The sequence below is a fragment of the Myotis nattereri genome, assembly GCF_964212035.1.
Source record: "Myotis nattereri genome assembly, chromosome: 5".
Taxonomy (NCBI): domain Eukaryota; kingdom Metazoa; phylum Chordata; class Mammalia; order Chiroptera; family Vespertilionidae; genus Myotis; species Myotis nattereri.
In genome coordinates this window covers 44,661,519-44,684,717 of record NC_138080.1, presented here as the reverse complement: position 1 = coordinate 44,684,717, position 23,199 = coordinate 44,661,519, and positions in this window count along the sequence as shown.

Genomic DNA, 23,199 nt, shown 5'->3' with positions numbered 1-23,199 from the left:
TAACAACCTGCCATTTGGTTTTGCCATTAACCCCTATTATTAAACCCCTTTAAAAAGGAGCTCTGTCCTAGGAGGGGTATAGAGTCTTCCTGGCCTGCCACCACTGGGAACTCCTGCTTTGCCCATGTATATAAGTTCCTCCTATTAAAGCTCTTATACATTTAAATTAGTCTGGGTGTCAGTTCTTCAAAATCGATCCTGAATTTAGACTTTTGGGACTTTCCCCAAGAACCGGTGCTGTGAGCAAGCTGGATTCTGAAGAATCCACGTAAGCCATAGTCAAAATAGGGGGGAAATGGACTGAGCCAGGGGAAATCCCAGGATGGCCAAGCACAATGCTTTGGGCCAGTTGGCACAACATTGGAGGCTTGGGGACAGGTGTGTGAGGAGCATCGTAAGATGTTCCAAAGATGCCTGCTGGAGTAGCAGATAATGGAAGAGGCTTAAGGTAGATAAAGACAAAAAAGCTATAAAAGCAACAGTGGCTGTTGTGGCCTGGCCTCTCCTGTGTTCTCGGAGGTTCTCCTTGGAAGAGGCGCTAGTGCTGGCCTCTAGGAATTGCCATTTGGAAGATGACCTCCATTTGGAAAGGGAAAATCACATGACACAGGCAGCTACTACTGAAGGGTTCTCACAACATTGGCGCGTAGTATCAGAAAGACAGCATCGCTTACCTGGGGCACATGCCGAGATCACTGATTCAGTTAAAGAGCTAGACAGATCGGACATAATTTGTCCCACCCATAGTCCTTTTCACAGACAGCCCTGTCTGGCCAATCTGTAAGTCAAATGGATCATGGAGAACGACATTGGACTACTGGGAGCTTAATAAAGTAGTTCCTCCAATCCATGCTGCAGTTCTAATATCACCCAATTATTAAATGAAGTAAGCAAATCCTTAAGAACCTATCATTTTGTGTTAGACCTGGCTAATGCCTTACTCAGTATTTCTATGGACATGCAAAGTCAAGATCAGTTCACCTTCAGATGGAACAGAGAACACTGGATGTTTTAGGTTCTGCCACCAGGCTATCTGCACAGCCCCACCATTTGTCATGGTTTAATAGTGAAAGATATATCTGTATGGAATGGTGGGGAAGAGGTGGCATTGCATCATGGTATTGCTTACATTACACTATCTGGTAATGATCGTACCATTTTACATAAGAGGGCAGAGTGTCTACTGCAGTGGTTGGCAAACTGCGTCTCACAAGCCACATGCAGCTCTTTGGCACCTTGAGTGTGGCTCTTCCACAAAATACCACACGTAGGCACGCACATCCAGTGCGATTGAAACTTCGTGGCCCATGCGCAGAAGTCAGTATTTTGTGGAAGAGCCACACTCAAGGGGCCAAAGAGCCGCGTGTGGCTTGCGAGCCACAGTTTTCCCACCACTGGTCTACTGGAGCACCCAGAAAGACAGACATGAGCCATAAATTGCACAAGGTGCAAGAGTCCAGGTCCTCTGTCATTGGGGGGTTGTCTGGTATAGTAAGACAAAAGTTATTCCCACTGCTGTGCTGGATAAGATATTCAAAATTATTCTATGCCAGAAACAGCAAAACAATTGCAAACATTTTTGGAATTGCTTGGATATTGAAGGCCTTTTATTCCCCCATCTAGCTCAGCTCTTACCTCCCTTATACAGATTAGCAAAGAAATGAACAATGTGGGATTGGTGACAAGAGCACATTAATGCCTTTACTAGTACAAAGGTGGCAGCAAACAAACACAAAAATTAGGGATGGGGGTATGAATTCAACCAACCCTTGTAAATTAAATGTTTCTGTTTATCCGAAGGGCTTTGAGTGAGGCTTATGGCAAAAGCAAGATGAGAGGAAGGTGCCCCTAGGTTTCTGGTCCCAATTATGAAGAAAAATATAGTCCTATGGAAAGACAAGGCTTGGCAATGTACCTTAGTCTACAGCAGTGATTGCGAACCTATGACACGTGTGTCAAAGGTGACACGTGAACTCATTTTTTTGGTTGATTTTTCTTTGTTAAATGGCATTTAAATATATAAAATAAATATCAAAAATGTAAGTCTTTGTTTTACTATGGTTGCAAATATCAAAAAATTTCTATATGTGACACAGCACCAGAGTTAAGTTAGGGTTTTTCAAAATGCTAACATGCCGAGCTCAAAAGGTTCGCCATCACTGGTCTACAGCATGTAAAGAGTACCACAAAAGCCCTGCAGTGATGCTAAAGACACAGTACTCCATTGCTAGATGAATCCGGGAATTTTCCACACCCCAACTGGGGGTGGCCCAGCTCACTACCCTACATAAGTAGTATGCATATTTGCAGCAACGATGTATTATATCGACCAGTCCACATAGTACTGAGCTGCATGCCCTCATGGGCCCAGTCACATATATTAGGAAGTGCCTGAAAACACTAACATGGGCCCATGGATACATATTAAGGAAGGTCAAGTTCCAGTCCCCATGACTGCATGGTACACAAATGGGTCTGCTAAGGATAATCCATGCTGTTGAACCACAGTAACATTACAGCCAAATACAAACACATTATGCCTGGATAGAGAAAGACAACAGTAAATGGGTTGATCTGCAAGCAGCTTGGATGATACTGATACATAAACCAAGCCCTGTCACTTTGATAACTGACAATCAGGCTGTCTATAAAGGCCTCACTTTGTGGATGGGGCAATGGAAAAAGAACAGCTAATAAGTTTAATAGTGCCCACTTTAGAAAGCTGAGATGTGGAATGAGACCTGGGAAAAGACAAAAGGCATAGGTCACTGTGAACCATGTACTGGCCCACAGTGTTGAGTTGACCTCAGGGAAATCAGAAGATGGATCAGTAGTCCCAGGTCCAAACGATAGAGAAGAACAGATACCTTCAAGAATTGCCCCATTGATTACATAAAAAGATTGGCACAGCCCGGCTGGCATGGCTCATTGGTTGAGCGTTGACCTATGAAGCGGGAAGTCATGGTTCAATACCTGGTTGGGGCACATGCCAGAGTTGCAATCTCGATCCCAAGTAAGGGGCATGCGAGAGGCAGCCAATCAATGATTCTCTCTCATCATTGATGTGTCTTTCTCTCTCTCCCTTCCTCTCTGAAATCAATAAAAATATATATTTTTTAAAAAGACTGGGCACAAATAGTTGGGCATGAATCTCACCCATATTAAGAGGACAAGCCAGGGCTGTGCTCCTAGTTCTCTGGAACACACACACACACACACACACACACACACACACACACACAGAAGCTACCATGACATTTAGAACAAATAGCAAGAGCCAAAGCATTGGCCATGAGATGGCAGACGGATTACATCAAGCCCTCCCAGCTGTCTCAGAACAGCAAATACACTTTGACATGCGTCAACACTGCCACTGGCCTATTGCAAGCATAACCTAGCAAGAAAGCAACCCAGAAGGCTACCATGCAGGGATTTAGACAATTATGTGCTACGCACGAATGGCCCAGGGACATCAACAGTGACCAAGGGACTGATTTAACTGATCACTAGGTGCGGGAATGGGACAATGACGACAATGTAATATGACACTGCCTTCTGTGCTATCATCCTAAAGCTACTAGGTTGATTAAAAAGCTAAACAAACTATTAAAACAGAGACTGCAATGAAAAACCCACTTTTTAAAGGGGTGGATACATAGGTTGCCAGAAGTTCCGATGGAACAACTACGCCACACAAGCATGTTCTGTGCATATCATCTCTTAACCAGCGGACCACTGACAGCAATGAGGATTCAGCTGGAGCACTGGACTGCTGAATGGAATCCACAACTGGGACCACACACTTCCATATCATTGACAGCTCAGCATGACTTAGGACAGTGATGGCGAACCTATGACACGCGGGTCAGAAGTGACACGCGAACTCACTTTTTTGGTTGATTTTTCTTTGTTAAATGGCATTTAAATATATAAAATAAATACCAAAAATATAAGTCTTTGTTTTACTATGGTTGCAAATATCAAAAAATTTCTATATGTGACACGGCACCAGAGTTAAGTTAGGGCTTTTCAAAATGCTGACACACTGAGCTCAAAAGGTTCGCCATCACTGCCCTAGGACCAAGGACGGGTCACCTACAAGTGCCTTGGGTATGGCAGACTCTCCCCAGATGGTTTGCACTCATGGAGCCTATGGGGAGGGTCAAAATCTTATCTTGCAGATAACTCCTTGGTTGCTTCCAACACCCCCTCCCCAACCCCCTCAGCAGCTGGTGGTACAGAACTTACCAGACAAAATATTAAGAGCACACCCTTCCTGGCAATTTGGAGTATTATCATTCCTCTTCTTAGGTTACTAACCCCAGTGGCCTCATTCCCAGCTGGGAACTCACCAGGACAGAAAACACTCTCAACTTTGGTTCTGAGTACAGATGACAAAGCAGCCTGTATTTTGCTTTTAGCTTATGATTTACCATTGCTTGCGCCTGTAACTTGTCTTTTCGGCCACAGCATGCAAGGTAAACTATTGGCCACCTGGGTTCACATGTTGGCAGAACTCCAAAATAAGAACAACTGCTGGGCCTGTGGAGCTGGGTCAGGGGGTGGGGGACCCCCTTCTGCCACGGATGGACTCCCACAGAAGATATATACTTACTGCTGACCGAGGAGGAACTTGCACCATTATACATAATGACTATTGTACATATATTCCTGATTGTCATCATAATATATACCTCACTCTGATCCAAATGACTAATGGAATGTCAGCTACTCAGCAGTTAGAAGTACACTCACCCACGTAGTAGAAAAGCCTGTTTTTTAGAAAGGAAGAAGGAAGCAAACTCTGATGCTTACCAAGATAAATACATATCTTTAAACATCAACCAAATCTGAGTAATGCCTGAACTTATGACAAGATAACACAAGACTTCATGCTCTTACAACAGATTGTGTAAATTTCATGTTTCATATTTTTCATCATGTTCTACCAAACATTGTTTAATAAATTCAGAGCATCAAGACTAATAACTGGGATCTCCCTTTCTCTCTTTCTCTCTCTCTCTCTCTCTCTCTCTCTCTCTCTCTCTCTCTCTCTCAAGGAACTATAGTTCCAATGTGGGAACTATATTATGAAAATTTCAGGAGGCAGATACTCTATGAATAAAACAGTGCACTTCTTCTTTAAAACATATTTCAAGCAGCACTTCCTCTCTGGCATGCTTTCTATTTACCTTCAGCTGGAGGCCTTTCTTCCTCTTCAGTGGTACTACAAGGCTTTGTACTTAAATTCTTAACACATGAATCTTTCCCACCTGTCACTGAACTATTTAAATGAGGACAAAAGAAACAGTTTTCAACAAAGGTGAACCTTACCTTTCTGTCACCCTTTGTTCAACCAAGGCAAAGATAAATGTAAATGCTTAGGTTTCGGACAGAGATGTAGCAGATTGATAGTATTCATGAAAATGGAAAGAAATAAACCTGAATACCCCATGCAGAAAGTCATTGAGCTTTGTTTGAAAATTATGACTTCAGGTACTGTGGATTGTATATTTATACCGAATCTGTATACACAGGCAAGTCAGTAAGTCAACATCTTGGTGAGCACCTTCTCAGTGATAGTTGTTCTGGTGCAGTTAGCTATCTTCTGTGCATTTTGAATTCCCACCAATCTAAGATTAAATTGATCACTTCCAAATAATTGAACAATATGTGTGAAATGATTTGCACTAATGGAAAGAGAAAATTCAATAGAGAGAAGGAGGAAAAACAAAACACTCCATTTTTTTAATGCCTACTACATGTCAGACACTATGCTAAGGCTGTTTGCAGCTCTGGGGCAGAGTCCCTGTCTGTGGGGGCCTATTTTTCCCCTTCCAGCAGCTATTGTCTGGTGGGAACATGAGTGGCCACAGACTTGTCAGCCTCCCACCTGCTTTATTTGCAGGTTAATTTTTTAAAATATATTCTTATTGGTTTCAGATAGGAAGGAAGAGAGAGAGAGAGATAGAAAGATAATGATGAGAGAGAATCATTGGTTGGCTGCCTTCTGAATCCCCCACGCTGGAGATTGAGCCCACAACCCGGGCAATGTGCCCTCACTGGGAATTGAACCATGACCTCCTGGTTCATAGGTCAACGCTCAACCACTGAGCCATGCCGGCTGGGTTGCAGGTTAATTTGCTGCCTACTCTTTTACCTGCTTTCACTGGATGTCCAGGTGGGATTTTAAGGTTAGCATTGATTGTAATGACAGTTATCAGTAATTCTGAAAAAGAGAGAGCGCATTGCTTGGTGTAGGGAAAAACTCCATGTATTTGGTAACTAGAAGTAAGGTGTTCTGTATAAAAGTAAAAGTTACATAATAGGTGGAAAACTGAGGTTTTTTTTTTCCTTTTTGCATACTTTTATTGATTCTCCTCTTTACAAGCACTAAGGTCCAGGTTTTGAATTGCTGTAAATTCAGGATTACCTTTAATTACCTTATGCAATAAATGAATTGATTTTTATAATAATGATTTGTTAAATTGACTTTGAATATAACTTTTATTTTATTGTGTGACGAAGTTACAATATCCAGAAACAGACCCATATGGCAAATACACTAGTGTCTCCAGGAAGTAAGGCATTTGTGAAGGACTGGAAAGCTCCCAATTTGCTTAAAGGTTTAGGTATGTTTAAATAGACAAATGGGAGAAAATGTATCCAAAGCTAATAGGATAAAGTATCAAGAGGAACCTTAAAACTCATATCTCTGGTATAAGAACAAGGGTTTAGCATTTTCTAATAGTATTTTTTATTTCATAATATACAACATATTTTAAATCCAGCCTAGGTTATCAGCAAACCAGATCAGCAATACATTAAAAAGATCATATGCCATGATCAAATTGGATTTATTCTGGGGATACAAGGTTGGTACATTATTGGCAAATCAATAAATGTGATATATAATATAAAATAAGGATAAAATCACATGATCATATCAATAGATACAGAAAAAGCATTTGATAAAATCTAGCACGCATTAATGCTAAAAATTCTCAGCAAAGTGGGAACATAATAAAGGCCATATATGGAAAACCTATAGTCAACATCATATTCATAGACAAAAACTAAAAGCACCACCCTTAGTCAACATTACAATGGAAATCTTAGCCACAAGGATCAGACAGGAAGAAATAATAAAAGGCATCCAAATTGGAAAGGAGGAAGTAAAACTGTCATTATTCACAGATAATGTGATATTGTACATAGAAAACCCTAAAGATGCCACTAAAAAGCTACTATATCTAATAAATGAATTCGGCAAAATAGCAGGAAACAAAATTACTATTCAGGAATTACTAACATTTTTATACACCAATAATGAACTATCAGAAAAAGAAATTAAGAAAATAATTCCATTTACTATTGTAATACAAAAAACAACAACAAGGTACCTAGGAATAAATTTAACCAAGGAGGTAAAAGACCTGTACTCGGAGAATTATAGGATATTGAAGAAAGAAATTGAGGAAGAGACAAAAGAGGGGAAGCACAGGTTGCAAGATGGCTGCGGAGTAACTGGAAGCTGCATCCACTTGCTCCCAGCTTCAAAACAGATTTACAGCTACTAGTAAATTACAGAACAATCAACTTGAAAAACAAATTGAAGTATGGCTGATCCAAAATATTATAACCAAGGAGCAGAGGGGAGGAGATATGGAAAGGGAGAGCTCCCTCATGCAGGGCAGCTGAGAAGCTTGAGGAATATTGCAGCTGCAAAATTTCCTACCTCTATGGCAGTGGTTCTCAACCTTCTGGCCCTTTAAAACAGTTCCTCATGTTGTGACCCCCAACCATAAGATTATTTTTGTTGCTACCTCATAACTGTAATTTTGCTATTGTTATGAATCATAATGTAAATATCTGATATGCAGGATGGTCTTAGGCGACTCCTGTGAAAGGGTCATTTGACCCCCAAAGGGGTCGCAACCCACAGGTTGAGAACCACTGCTATGGTTATGGGGTCTCAATCCCATGCAGAGATCTCCAACCTAGAGGAACAGAGCCTGGAAGAGGAGCCCATGTAACACTGGGCAATGGGAATCAGTGAAGATTATGTCTGCCTGGGAGACTCTAACAGAACCATGCCAAGGAAGGAGAGCTCCCATTGTCACAGCACCAGACTGGAGAGCTTGCTCCATTCTTTAACTGCTGGAGAGGTCACTCTGCCATACACATGTCCTGTGGTAGGATCTGCTGGCTACACCCAGCAATGAGGTTGAGGGGCCCTCTCTTCTCTGGAAAGGCTTTGGGCAGAGACCCAGTCAATGAGTGGCTTGTTGGGGAGAAATGGTCTCTCCCACCTCAAGTGCATGGTTGGTGCCCCTTCCCTACTTTCTTGTTGAGCTGCTTGACCTGCACCATCCTACTGGGTTATAGTGGCACAGGGGAACAGCTCAGGACTGGAGTTTTGCCCGGGAGCCGGTCCATCCTTGCTGTTTCAAGGGACCTGGCATATATGGCATACTGTTCCTCTCTGAGAAAGGTTGTTTCCCCAGGTAGGGATTTTCCCCTGAAGTTAGGGAGGGAATAAAACCCCTTAACTAAGTGCCAGGTGGGTAATTAATCACTTTAACTGCAAACAATCATGCTTAAGCTACATAATCTTTACTCCCTGGAATGGAGATAAGAAACGCCCTAACCTTTGGAATAGAGATTGATAGGATTGAATCAACTGATATAAATACAGATGTAACAAGACAACAGAAGACAGAACTTAGAAGACAGAACTTAGAAGACAGAACTTGGAAGACAGAACCCACACAGAACCTAGAGACAGAAGAACTTCGCTGGAGAGAACATGGTAAAAGATCCTGGACTGAACCTGACTACAGAAATTGGCAAGAGAACCTGACTAGAACCTGGTGACTGAACCTGGCTGGAGAACCTAGCAAGAGAACATGGACACAGAGCCTGGCTGGAGATCCTAACCAGAACTTCGCTGGTTCTGGAGATCCTAGACAGAACTTGGCTGGAGAACTGGCTACAGAACCTGGCTGGAGACCCTGACAAGAAAACCCAGCTATGATGATCACCTGAACGCTGCCTCCATGTCATTCCTTCTTCGCTGACTCCATCCACACCTTTGGGGACCCCTGGACCTGCTGGGGTTGGACCCCAGCATCTGGCGCCCGAACAGGGACCCCTAGGTAAGCCCCACTCTCGGGATGTATAGGACTCCACCGTAGGAAGAGAGTGGATAGTCTTCGCCGACTCCGTCCACACCTTTGGGAACTCCTGAAACGGGATTCCCCTAGGTAAGCCCCCCTCCCCATTGAGAACCCACACACTCGGGACGGATAGGACTCCACCAGGGTGCTACAGACCCCCCTATAGAGGATAAGTAGGGTAAGAAGGTGGATAGTACAGAACTTAGATTGAGAAGATGTGCCATACTGAGTCCAAAGAAAGAAGACTCTGTATTGATCTTTAGATTAAGAAGATGTGCCATACGTGTCTAAAGAAAAAAGACTCCGTATTGATCTTTTAACACATATGCTTGCTAGCAGAGGAGTTAAGGTTACGCCCAGTCAGATGGAATGTTTTATACAAGAAGTATGTCCATGCTTTTCTGAGGAAGGAAAGGTGCCGGAAAGGTAAATGTAAAGGCATGGGAGAAGGTAGGCCCAAGGAGCCTTATCCTTAACCCCACTGAAGCCTTTCCACCCCGGGAAAGTGCAGGATTGGCAAGCTCTCCCTGGGGTGATAGATCAGGACTCAGGTAATAGCAGAAAGCACCAATCCTACTCTTAAAATGGATACAAGAGAGCATTTCAGGTTTTTCTTTTTAATGCCTGCTTTTAAAAAATAAAAAAGGGGGAATTTGCCAGGAGCCGGTCCATCCTTTCTGTTTTAAGGGACCTGGCATATATGGCATACTGTTCCTCTCTGAGAAAGGTTGTTTCCCCAGGTAGGGATTTTCCCCTGAAGTTAGGGAGGGAATAAAACCCTTTAACTAAGTGCCAGGTGGGTAATTAATCACTTTAACTACAAACAATCATGCTTAAGCTACATAATCTTTACTCCCTGGAATGGAGATAAGAAACGCCCTAACCTTTGGAATAGAGATTGATAGGATTGAATCAACTGATATAAATACAGATGTAACAAGACAACAGAAGACAGAACTTAGAAGACAGAACTTGGAAGACAGAACCCACACAGAACCTAGAGACAGAAGAACTTCGCTGGAGAGAACATGGTAAAAGATCCTGGACTGAACCTGACTACAGAAATTGGCAAGAGAACCTGACTAGAACCTGGTGACTGAACCTGGCTGGAGAACCTAGCAAGAGAACATGGACACAGAGCCTGGCTGGAGATCCTAACCAGAACTTCGCTGGAGATCCTAGACAGAACTTGGCTGGAGAACTGGCTACAGAACCTGGCTGGAGACCCTGACAAGAAAACCCAGCTATGATGATCACCTGAACGCTGCCTCCATGTCATTCCTTCTTCACCGACTCCATCCACACCTTTGGGGACCTCTGGACCTGTTGGGGTTGGACCCCAACAGAGTTTCCCATACTGGATTAGGGAAAGGGTCCACTTTAAAAAGAGGAAGAAATTGAGAAAGAGAGGGAAACAGAGGTATAAAGAAAAAAATGGCAATAAATAAGTACCTATCAATAACAATCTTAAATGTAAATAAATTAAATGTTTTAATCCAAAGACATAGGGCAGCTGAATGAATAATAAAACATGACCCATATATATATGCTATCTACAAGAGACCCACCTTGGAACAAAAGATTCACACAGGCTGAAAGTGAAGGAGAAAACAAAAAACAAAAAAACACCATGCAAATGGAAACAATAATAAAAACATCTGGGGTTGCAGCACATATACATGACAAAATAGACTTCAAAACACAGGCCATAAGAAGAGACAAAAAAGATCACTGCATAATATTACAGGAACTGATCCAATAAGAAGAAATAACCCATGTAAATATACATGTACCCAATATAGAAGCAACTAAATATATTTTTAAAACTCTTGTTGGACTTTAAGGGAGAGATCAACAGAAATACTGTCATAGTAGGGGACTTTAACACCTCACTGTCATCAGTGGACAAGTCTTCCAGACAAAAATATCAATAAGGAAACAGCAACCTTAAATGGCACACTAGATCAGATGGATATAATTGATATATATAGAATATTTCATCCAAAGCAAAAGAATATATACTCTTCCCAAGTGCACATAAATCATTCTCAAAGATATACCACATGTTAGGACACAAACTAAGTCCTAACAGAATCAAGAAGACTGAAATCATATCAAGAGTCTTCTCAGATCACAATGGCATGAAACTAGAAAGTATAATAAAACACTCAAAAGCATTCCAACATATGGAGGCTAAATAGCATTATTAAACAATGAATGGGCTACCAATAAGATCAAGGAAGAAATAAAAAATTACGTGGACACAAATGAAAATGAATATATAACAACTCAAAATCTACAGAACACAGTGAAAGCTGTCCTGAGAAGGAAGTTCATAACATTACAGGCCAATGTCAAAAAGCAACAACAATCTCAAACAATCTAACCCTGCACCTGAAAGAACTAGAGAAAGGACAACAAACAAAGTCCAGAGTAAGCAGAAAGAAGGAAATAATAAATATTAGAGTGGAAATAAATGACATAGAGGTTAAAACACAACAAAAAAGATCAATGAAACAAAAAACACAGTTCTTTGAAAAGGTAAACCTTTAACCAGACCCATCATGAAAAGGAAGAGAGAGGACCCAAACAAATAAATAAATCAGAAATGAAGTAACAACTGACTCTACAGAAATACAAAGAATTGTTAAAAAATTGTTAAAAAATACTATGAACAACTATGTGCCAACAAATTGGACAACCTAGATGAAATGGACACATTTCTAGAAACATGCAGTCTTCCAAAACTTAATCAGAAAGAATCAGAAAACCTGAATAGACTGATAACAACTAATGAAATTGAAGTAGTAATAATTTTTAAAAAAAGGAAACTCCCAACAAACCACAGTCCTGGACCAGATAGATGCCTTCACTAGCACATTTTACCAACATATAAAGAAAAATGAATACTATCCTCCTCAAAATATTCAAAAAATTTCAAGAGGCAAAAGGACTTTCAAGCTCTTCTTATAAAATCAGTATTATCCTACTCCAAAAATCATATAAATACACTACAAAGAGAAAAAATTATAGGCCAATATCCTTGATGAAGATAAATACTAAAATCCTCAAGAAAATATTAATAAATCTGATCCGGTAACACATTCAAAAGATCATACACCATGACCAAGTGGGATTTATACCAGGGATGCAAGTTGGTACAATATTCACAAATCAATAAATTTTGATACATCACATAAACAAAATAAAGGATAAAAATCACATGATCACATCAATAGAGGCAGATAAATCATTCAATAAAATCCATTGCTCATTTATGATGAAAACTCTCAGCAAACTGGGAATAAGGAGAACATACCTCAACATAATAAAGGCCTATACAAACCCACAGCCAACCTCATATTCAATGGGCAAAACTGAAAGTGTTTCCCTTAGATCAGGAACAAGACAAGGATATCGGCTTTCATTACTCTTATTCAATACTAGAGGCCCATTGTATGAAGATTCATGCAATAGGCCTTCCTTTCCCTGGCTGCTGGCACTGGTTTTCCTCCAGCACCTGGGACCCAGGCCCTTGAGACTTGGCTTCTCTGCTCCAGCTGCAGCAGAGAAGCCAAGCCTCTTCAGTCTTCAATTGTCTTCAATCTTCGCTTTCACACCTACATATGCAAATTAACCGCCATTCTTGTTGGGTTAATTTGCATACTCATCCTGATTGGCTGGTGGATGTAGTGGAGTGACACCAATTTGCATGTCTCTCTTTTATTAGTGTAGATAGTACTGGAAGTCCTAGCCACAGTACCAGATAAGAGGAAGAAATAAAAGGCATCCAAATTGGAAAGGAGGATGTAAAACTGTTAATTTTCACAGATAACATAATATTGTACATAAAAAAACCTTAAAGACTCCACCAAAAAACTACTATATCTAATAAATGAATTTGGCAAAGTGGCAGGATACAAGAAATTAGTGGCATTTTTATACGCCAACTAGAGGCCCAGTGCATGAAAATTTATGCACTGGAGCAGGGGTCCCTCACCCTGGCCTGCCCTCTCTCACAGTCTGGGAGCCCTCAGGGGTGAGAGTCGACCTGGCGATCAAGGGAAGACGATGCCCCCATCACACCTCTGCTGCTGCCACTGCTGGCAGCGCAAGCCTTGTCCAGCCTGGGTATCCTGAGCCTTGGGCTGACCTGGAAGGCTGGGAAGCCACCATCTGAGGCTTTCCTGCACCTCGGGCCAGCCCCAGGCGGCTGGGGGACTGAGGGTGGGTCTGGCTGCACCGTGAGCCTGCCGCCTCTCCCCCCACCCCCCAGGCTGGGCTGAAAGGACTGGGGGACTCCAGCGGGGCTGAGGGGACTGGGTGTCACCATCTTGTGGCTATGGGTGCCGCCATCTTTGTGATGGAGTGATAGTCAATTTGCATATTCCTGCTTTATTAGATAGGATAATCAGAAATAGAAATTAAAGAAACAGTCCTATTATTGCAACAACAAAAACATAAAGTACCTAGGAAAAAATTTAACCAAGGAGATGAAATAACTGTACTTGGAAAACTGTAGGACACTGAAGAAAGAAATCGAGGAAGATTCAAATAAGTGCAAGCATATACCAAGTTTATGGATTGGGAGACTTATCACCATTAAAATGTCCATACCACCCAAAGCAATATATAGATTCAATGCAATTCTTATTAAAATACTAATGGCATTTCACATATATAGAAAAAATATTCTAAAAATGTATATGAAACAACAAAAAAAAGAGGGGGCCCTGAAGCCACAGCAATCTTGAGAAAAAACAGAGTTGGATGTATCAGAATACCAGATATCATACTATACTGCAAGGCCATTATAATCAAAACAGCCCTGTAGTGACATAAGAACAGACATATACATCGATGGAACAGAACAGAGAGCTCAGAAATCAACCCATGTCTCTATGGTCAATTAATATTTGACAAAGAAGGCAAGAGCATACAATGGAGTCAAGAAAGTCTCTTCAATAAATGGTGTTGGGAAAATTGGACAAGTACATGCAAAGAAAATCAAACTAGATCATCGACTTGCACCATACACAAGAAAAACCTCAAAATGGGTAAAAAAAAACAACAACACACAACTTAAATATGTCACAAAACCATAAAAATCCTAGAGGAAAACATAGGCAGTAAAATCTCAAACATCTCTTGTAGCAATATTTTTGTCAATATATCTCATTGGGCAAGGGAAAAAATAAACAAATGGGGTGTCCAACTAAAGAGCCTCTGCACAGCAATGAAAAACATCAACAAAATGAAAGGGAACCCACTGTATGTGAGAACATATTTGCCAATGATACAGCTGATAAGGGATTAATTTCCAAAATACATAAAGAACATATATAACTCAACACCAGGAAGACAAACAATCCAACTTAAAAACTTGGCAAAAAACCTGAATTGACACTTCTCCAAAGGGGACATACAAATGGCCAATAGACATATGAAAAAATGATCAAGGTCAGTAATAACCAGAGATGCAAATAAAAATCACAATGAGATATCACTTTAAAACTGTCAGAATGGCTGCCATCAATAAATCATCTGACAAAAAGTGTTGGGGGGGAATGTGGAGAAAAGGGAACACTCATGCACTGTTGGTAGGAATGCAAACTGGTATGGCCACAGTGGAAAACAGTAATTTTAATTTAAAAAATTTAAAAAATGGAGCTTCCTTTTGACCCAGCACTTCTACTTCCAGGAAAACTATATGTTAAGATTTCCAGAACACAATCTTGAAAGAATATATGGACCCCTATATTCATTGCAGAATTATTTACAACAGCCAAGATCTGGAAACAGCCCTCGTGCCCATCGGTAGATGAGTGGATTAAAAAGCTATGGTACATGTACACCATGGAATACTACTCAACTGTAAAAAGAGAAGAAAACCTTACCTTTGTGATAGCATAGATGGACCTGGAGATTATTATGCTAAGTAAAATAAGCTAGTCAGAGAAAGACAATTATCTCATTATCTCAATTATATGTGGAATGTAATGAATTAAATAAACTAATGAACAAAATATAAACAAAGGCATGGATACATGGAACACACTGCCAGCTGTTAGAGGGAAAGAAGATTGGGGGACTGGAGGAAAGAAGGTGAAGGGATTAGACAAGGGACAATAGTGTGGTGATAGCCAGAGGAAAGGGGGGATGGGAGCTGGGTGGAGGTGGGCAAAGAAAGAGAAATGGAGGTAGAAAGAGACTTTACTTTTGGAGATGGGCACACAATACAGTATACAGATGATGTTTTATTGAGTTGTTCACTTGAAACCTTTATGGTTTTACCAACCAATACCATCCCAATAAATTCAATTAATTTTAAAAAGGTAATTACAATAAATAAAAAATAAAGCCTAAGTTTTAGAAGTTAAAAGTCACCCTAGTTCCATCATCCACCTAATAATAAAGACCCTTTAAAATAGTGTGCCAAATTATAAACAATCTTAAGTGTTGATTTAAATTACATTTATTATAAAGCTACTTAAATTTGTACTTAAAAACATTCACTTACTCAGACTACTGAGCAAAATGACTATTAAAAGCAGCATTCTAGGCCTTAGAGTTAAAATAATGAGCAGGTTAGAAAATATCCCTTCCTTCATAATGTTGTTGCCGATGAGAGGGAAATGACCATAAAAATTATGACAAATTAAGAAAGGAGATGTTGATTTTAGATCACAATGACAGCTATGAATAAAATAAAATGAGAGAATGAGACAGGGAATAACAGAGTGGGAGGGCCCGATTGATAAGGAAATGCCCCTCTGTGAGGGTGACACTCACTGAGCCCCAATAGTGAGGAGTTGGCTAGATTCAGATTTAGGTGAACAAAATATCAGATATAAGGTTTGCCCCTTGTATAGAATTGTAACTGGAAGCACATTTACAAAAAAAAAAAAAAAAAAAGCTGTGTATCTAATAAACATAAATTCATAAATTTAACTTAATGTTCTATTGAAACTATGTGGTCATCCAATATAACTATTTACACTTTTTTTAAATCCAGGTCTTTCTGAATTTTCCTTGCCTACAAGGACAGGGCCATGTGATACCTCAATTCTCTGAGCCTGTTTGTCTATTTATATAGTTGCGAAACATCCGTTCTAAGGAAACATGGTTATAACATCCAGGCTTTGCTTAGTATGAACAGCCATATACCTATTAAGCTCACCCTCGACCCATTTGCCTAAGACAGAGAAGTTTTGAGTTATGAAAAACATAGCTCCTTATGTTACTGATTAAATACAACCAGGCTTTCCCCAAGCTCATAGAAAATATCCTGAAGGCTGGGAGGAAAGGCTGGGCACGCTTGCCATGAGCTTTTGCAATGCAGTCAGTGAAACTTGGAAAACAAAATAATACAAAAATATTCCTGTTAAATGGGAATAAAAAATGTATTTTAATATGCATTTTTCCAACCCTTTGACATGCTATTTTCAGAAGAATTTAAAAGGCAGAAGAATAATGATGCCATTTTTCAATTCCCTTTCAATTTTCCATCCCATTTCAAGATATTGGAAGTGAATTATAATGTTAACCAGTTTTGTTTTGTTTTTAATTTTGATTGTAAAATACCTTCTGTCACCAACCAAGCAGCAGATATCATTTTACAGAAGGGAAAGAACTATTGGTGTCTCATTGATTGTTAAATCCACTTCACACATCAATAGCAATTTCGCATCAGCTCTACAAATACCCTTACACCAGTGAATCCCAGCTTTCTTTCAGCCATCTGCCTTGATGTCTAGTTTGAGAAAACGGTTTTTCCTGGAGAAGTTTGGTGTTTGCTGTTCATATAGTAAATAGTCAGAATTATTAAAGTAGAAGAGAAAAAAATGTTTTCCTTGACCCTTTTAGGGTCCTTGGCTGTGTCTGAAGATTAAATTGACAAAGACAGATGAACAGAAGAAAGCACACAAGTTTTATTAAATTTGTACCTGTACAGAGAAGACTTCACAAGAACATGAGGACCTGAAGTGACCAGAGTAGGAAGCCTCGATACATTTTCAACAAAGAAACGATAAATTTGTGAAAATTTTTTCTTTATTCAAACAAAAGTATACATATTGTAACAAAATATCAATACAAAATACACCAAGTCAAAAATGAAAGTTGCCAGGGTTCCACCTCCCAGAAATTTGTAATCGCTAACTTAAATCATATGCTCCCCCAAATCTCCCATTTCTAGAAAAAAAGTTGTTTTTAATATTACAATTTCAGGCAAAGTTTTCTTTACTTATGTTGAATAGGGTAAATATGTATATATTTGACCATCCTTATTATATAATTCTTCAACCTCAGCATAGACATTCACATCAGAAGAGTTGTAAACAAATCCATTATCTTTTTAAAAAAAATATATTTCATTGATTTTCCACAGAGAGGAAAGGAGAGGGACAGAGAGCCAGAAACATCGATGAGAGAGAAACATCGATCAGCTGCCTCCTGCACACTCCTCACTGGGGATGTGCCCACAACCAAGGTACACGCCCCTGACCGAAATCGAACCCGGGACCCTTGAGTCCGCAGGCCGATGCTCTATCCACTGAGCCAAACCGGCCAGGGCCAAATCCATTATCTTTTTTTTTTAAATATATTTTATTGACTTTTTACAGAGAGGAAGGGAGAGGGATAGAGAGTTAGAAAGATCAATGGGAGAGAAACGTTGACCAGCTGCCTCCTGCACACCCCCTACTGGGGGTGTGCCCGCAACCAAGGTACATGCCCTTGACCAGAATCGAACCTGGGACCCTTGAGTCCGCAGGCTGATGCTCTATCCACTGAGCCAAACCGGTTAGGGCCAAATCCATTATCTTGATTAACCGGTTATTATTTCTCTACTAAAAACCTTCTCTAGTGGGTGGGTAGGTGGGAAAGGTCGGCCAAAGAACTTGTATGCCTGGGGTCAGGTCAGACTATAATGGGTCAATGGGAGAGAAAAAGGGAACATATGTAACACTTTCAACAATAAAAGAAAGAAAGAAAAAGAAAGAAAGAAAGAGAGAGAGAGAGAGAGAGAGAGAGAGAGAGAGAGAGAGAGAGAGAGAGAGAAAGAAAGAAAGAAAGAAAGAAAGAAAGAAAGAAAGAAAGAAAGAAAGAAAGAAAGAAAGAAAGGGAATCTTCTCTAAAGACACTGATACCTAAAAAAAGACCTCTCCAGTGATTGTTCTCTTTTTCTCCCTCAGCCCTTATACCATGAGAATGGTTAGAAATTCTACTCACTTCTTAATTTTGTTTTTAGACTATTCTGTTTTTCTTTCTCCCTAAAAACATTAATCCTCGTTGTCATTATTATCTACTGATTCTTGCTTTCCCCCCATATTCCTAAATAATTGTACCTACCTGCTTGCTGTCATTCTCTTCAGAACTTCTCTTTTGTTAGTTCTTAGAATTTTCAATATGTGTATATGTAATTCTAGTAACAACTTGGTTATTCAGTTTCTTGAACTCTCCTCCTCTGAGAACCTTGAACTCCACACTTTCTCGGCAATATTTAACAGAGTTTATCACTTTTCCTCTATAGCTAACTTTCTTCATTTATAGTAAAAAATATCTCACTCTCTTGATTTTTCTAGCTCACTTTTATTGGTCATTCCATGTGTTTGTATCTTTTCCCACAGCTTTTAAAGTTGGAAATTCAGAGGTCAATCTTTGGTCATCTTCTCTAGCTATGTTCCCTGTCTTGTTGAATAATTCTAATTGTCTTAAAACAATCCATTCACCACTGTTTCCCAAATGCTCATCTCCAGCCCAGACCTCCTTCCTGAACTCCAGACTCATATCTCCAGGTATCTACTCAACAACTCTACCTGGATGGCTAATCAACATTGTAAACTTGACAGGTGACAGGTGTAGACCTCAGCTAATCTTTCCCCTTCCACAAAATCTGCTACTTTACATCCCTTGATAGCAATTCCATCATCTGGTTGCTCGGGTCAAAAATCCTAGAGTCATTCTTAACTGCTTTCTTTCTCACAACCCACTCGTAACCCACTGGGAAATCTGCCTTTAAAATGTAAGAAGAATCCAACAATTTCTTGCAATCTTTCTCACCACCCACTCATCCCCTCCCAAAGATACACACACTCACACATATATTGTTTTCAATACTTTAAGCAAGAGTAAATTAGATCATGTCATTTCCTCTTGAAGATGCAAAAAATGCCCATTTAATTAAAATAAAAGACAAAATCCTTGCAATGGTCTACAAGCTCAGTATTATAAGTCCAATGACCCTTCTTATCTTTTTTACTCTCTCTCTATTACTACAGTGCAACTACATGGGATTCTTTGTTCCTCCTCCAAAGCAAGTGGCTTCCACTCAGGACCATGGCTCCAGCTATGCAGAGTGCCTGGGATTACTCTTGAGTAATTTCTTCACTGCTTTCAAAAATTTGCTCAAATTTCACCTTCCCAAGTATGCCTACACTGATTACCCCATTGATTACTATAATCCCCACTATCTCCTCAAAATGAGAATCATTGATCTCTCCTGCCATGTTTTTCTCCTTTGATTTCCCTGGCAAAATTTATTTATTAATGAATTAGGTAGCTTATTGATTAGGTTTACTGTCATCTCCTACTAAACTAAAAGTTTCATGAAAGTAGGGATCTTTGTTTTACTCATTGATGCATTTTACACATTTGGAAGCAGCATTTGGACTGCATTAGATATTCTACCTTCATTGAATAAAAATAAGTATTCCTGGGAATTTATTGCAAAACTCAAGTACAATGTAAAAAAAACATTCCCTGTTGTTTTTTCATTAATTGAACACATTACAAAGATTTTGACCCTGTGCTGTGACATAGATGTTGATGAATTATTTCTGGTCATTGTAATCATGCTTATTTGAAACATTCTACATATTCCTGGCATTCATCTGGATTGCTCCATTTGTTTTTCCATATTGCTGCAAAAGAGTTTCACCTCAAATATAACCTCAGTGGTCACCTTTGACACACAGAAAAGCTGGGCTATATTACCAGGCTTAAAATTGTTGTACCTGCCAATGAACCCCACAACTTTTTATGAATCCTCGGTTAAAATCCTTCTGGTTTCTCTTCAGTGTGTGACTAGGTTCCTAGGACTGTTACGAAAACTTACCACAAGTGTGCAGGCTTAAAATAACAGAAATTTATTCTCACAGTTCTCCAGAAGTCTTAAATCATGGTGCTACCAGGACCATATCCACCAAAGGTTCTAGGGAGGAATCCTTCCTTGCTTCTACTAGCTTCTGGTGGTGCCTGTTTCTTGGTTTGGAGCCGTGTAACTCCAACCTCTGCCTCCTTCTGTACTCAGTCTTCCTCTCTGAATGTCTCTGTGGCCAAATCTCCTTTTCTTTTCTCTATAAGGACAGCAGTCATTGGAGTTAGGGCCCACCTTACATCCAGACTGAATTCATTTTGAGATCCTCAAATAATTACATCTCCAAAGACTCTATTTTTTAATAAGATAACATTTAGGTTCTGAGTGGACATGATTTTTGGAGAACACTTTTTATGCCCCTGAAGTGTCTAAAATCCACATGGAAAAAAATTTTTTTAATAAATTATATTGTTATCCCTCATGATTTGTGTCTCGAATGTTCACTTTTGAAATTTTGCTATCTTTGCCTAGATCAGTGGTTCTCAACCTTCCTAATGCCCCGACCCTTTCATACAGTTCCTCATGATGTAGTGACCCCCCAATTTCATTGTTACTAATTGAACATAATTCAAGCATAGTGATTAATCACAAAAACAATATGTAATTATATATGTGTTTTCCGATGGTCTTAGGCGACCCTGTGAAAGGGTCGTTCAACCCCCAAAGGGGTCGCGACCCACAGGTTGAGAACCACTGGCCTAGATAGCTTGGCTCCACGGTTGAGCATCAGCCTATGAACCTGGAGGTCACCATTCAATTCCCGGTCAGGGCACATGTCTGGGATGCGGATTTGATCCCAGTGAGGGGCATGCAGGAGGCAGCCAATCAATGATTCTCTCTCATTGATGTTTCTATCTTTCTCTCCTTCCTCTCTCTGAAGTCAATAAAAATATATTTTTTTGAAAAAGAAATTTTGCTATCTTTGAGTTGTTTGCTGTTTATTTCTTTTGCTTTCTTTATTGTAAGATGCACTAAGCACCTAAGTGATAGCCTTCCTATAGAATATCCCTAAAGATATGAAGATAATAGCAAATCAATATTTTTGTTCTTAGTAATTGGAAGGCGGGTGAATTTCTCACGAATGATCCATTGCACAAAGAGATAAGAGATCTGAGTTGAGAACACAGACACAGCCATAAAATTGCAAATGGAATGTTTGGATAATGTGTTCCTGCCCTGGTAACCTTGGCTCATGATGTCATGTGCTATATGGGGACATAATTTTGTAACTTTCTGTGCCTACAAGTTAAGCATTAGTGGAGGCCTTCCCCCTGCCTTTACCAATGTCAGGAACACTTTCAATACTGTGTTTTGCTGATAACATTACTGGAGCTGAGTGACAAACAGAAACCTCCGGCAGACTGAGCCAGTCATAGATCTTGGCAGAGAATTGGAGTGAAAAACTCATTAGCAGATTGTCCAAAGCACACCAGCCGGGAATGGGTTTTCAGAATACACAAGTAATTAGGATATATTCATGTATATTGAATATACATTTCTTAATGATGATGTCACAGATATGCAACATTTTCCTGAACAGGGGTTCAGACAGTGTGTCACTTTGGCATGTGAATTATTTTGAGCTGGAGAGAATCCATAACCTGGGTTTGTGAGAAACTTCTACCTCCCCCTTAAAGAATTTAAATTACGGGCCTTGCCCATAGTAGGAGTAATCACCAGAAATAACTTCTAGTGACATATCTATAGAGCAGGGCCATCTTATAATTAGTACATATGTGCTCTTACCTTGAAATGACCATCCTTCACTCTGAAGCCCCAAGGCATCTTACCTCATCCTTAGCTCAGAATGTCATTAATACCTCATTTTCCTTTTCTGTCTCTGGATCTCTTATGTATTTGGGATCTCTGACTATCACATGTATATGAGGTTCCCATACATAGGCATGTAATTAAATTGGATAATTTTCTCTTGTTAATCTGTTTCATGTCTATTTAACTATTAGACCAACTGAGAGAACCTTGAGGGTAGACGAATGTCTTCCACTCCTACAGTTGTTGCTGTGAGGAGGATATCTGACCAGCCAGGCACTGCTCACTTCAAAGCTGCTACAGTAGAAAGACCATGAGACCTCTAGCATGAGCTGGCAAAAGCAAGAATTCTTGCCAAGCCAGACTCCCAGATCTTTACCTGCAGAATTTGGTGGAAGCACATTAGTGAAAGTCCCCCACCCCCCTCACCCCCTTTCCTTAATTTAATTAAAAGGATAAAATATTTATGAAATGAGGTTCTTGGGCTTAGCAACTTTGGTTTATTTGCTATGAGAACTCATGAGTTTTGTTAATTCTGTTTTTTCCTTCTCTGTCTGGTGTCTCTCCTTTTATCTTGTTACTAGAGGCCTGGCACACTAAATTTGTGCACTCAGGGGGGAGTCTCTGAGCCCAGTCTGTGCCCTCTTACAGTCCGGAAGCCTTCGAGGGTGTCCGACTGTCTCTCTCCCTTTCCCTCCCTCCCTTCCACTCTCTCTGAAAAGCAAACGTGGGCTAAACTCCATTTATAGCTGAGGTCCTATCACTCTCTCTGAAAAGCAATGGAAAAAAAATATCCTCAGGTGAAGATTAGCAACAACAAAAATATAACAAAAGTTCACTCAAAAGCAAGGCTTTCCAAATTAAACAGAATCAGATACTTATTTTTAAACAGGGTGAAACAAAGAGGAAGCAGAAAGGAAAGTCACAGGACTCTTCCCAGCAGAGTCAAAATCCTTAGATGGTCATTTAAAAAAAGGGGTGGTGGTGGTAAATAAATCAGTGATTGATGCAGTTAAAACAAACGTTTTAATAGCACTAGCAAAGGCTGGATGGGCCAAAATGACCCTTTGTTGATCCTCTAGCCCTAAAGGG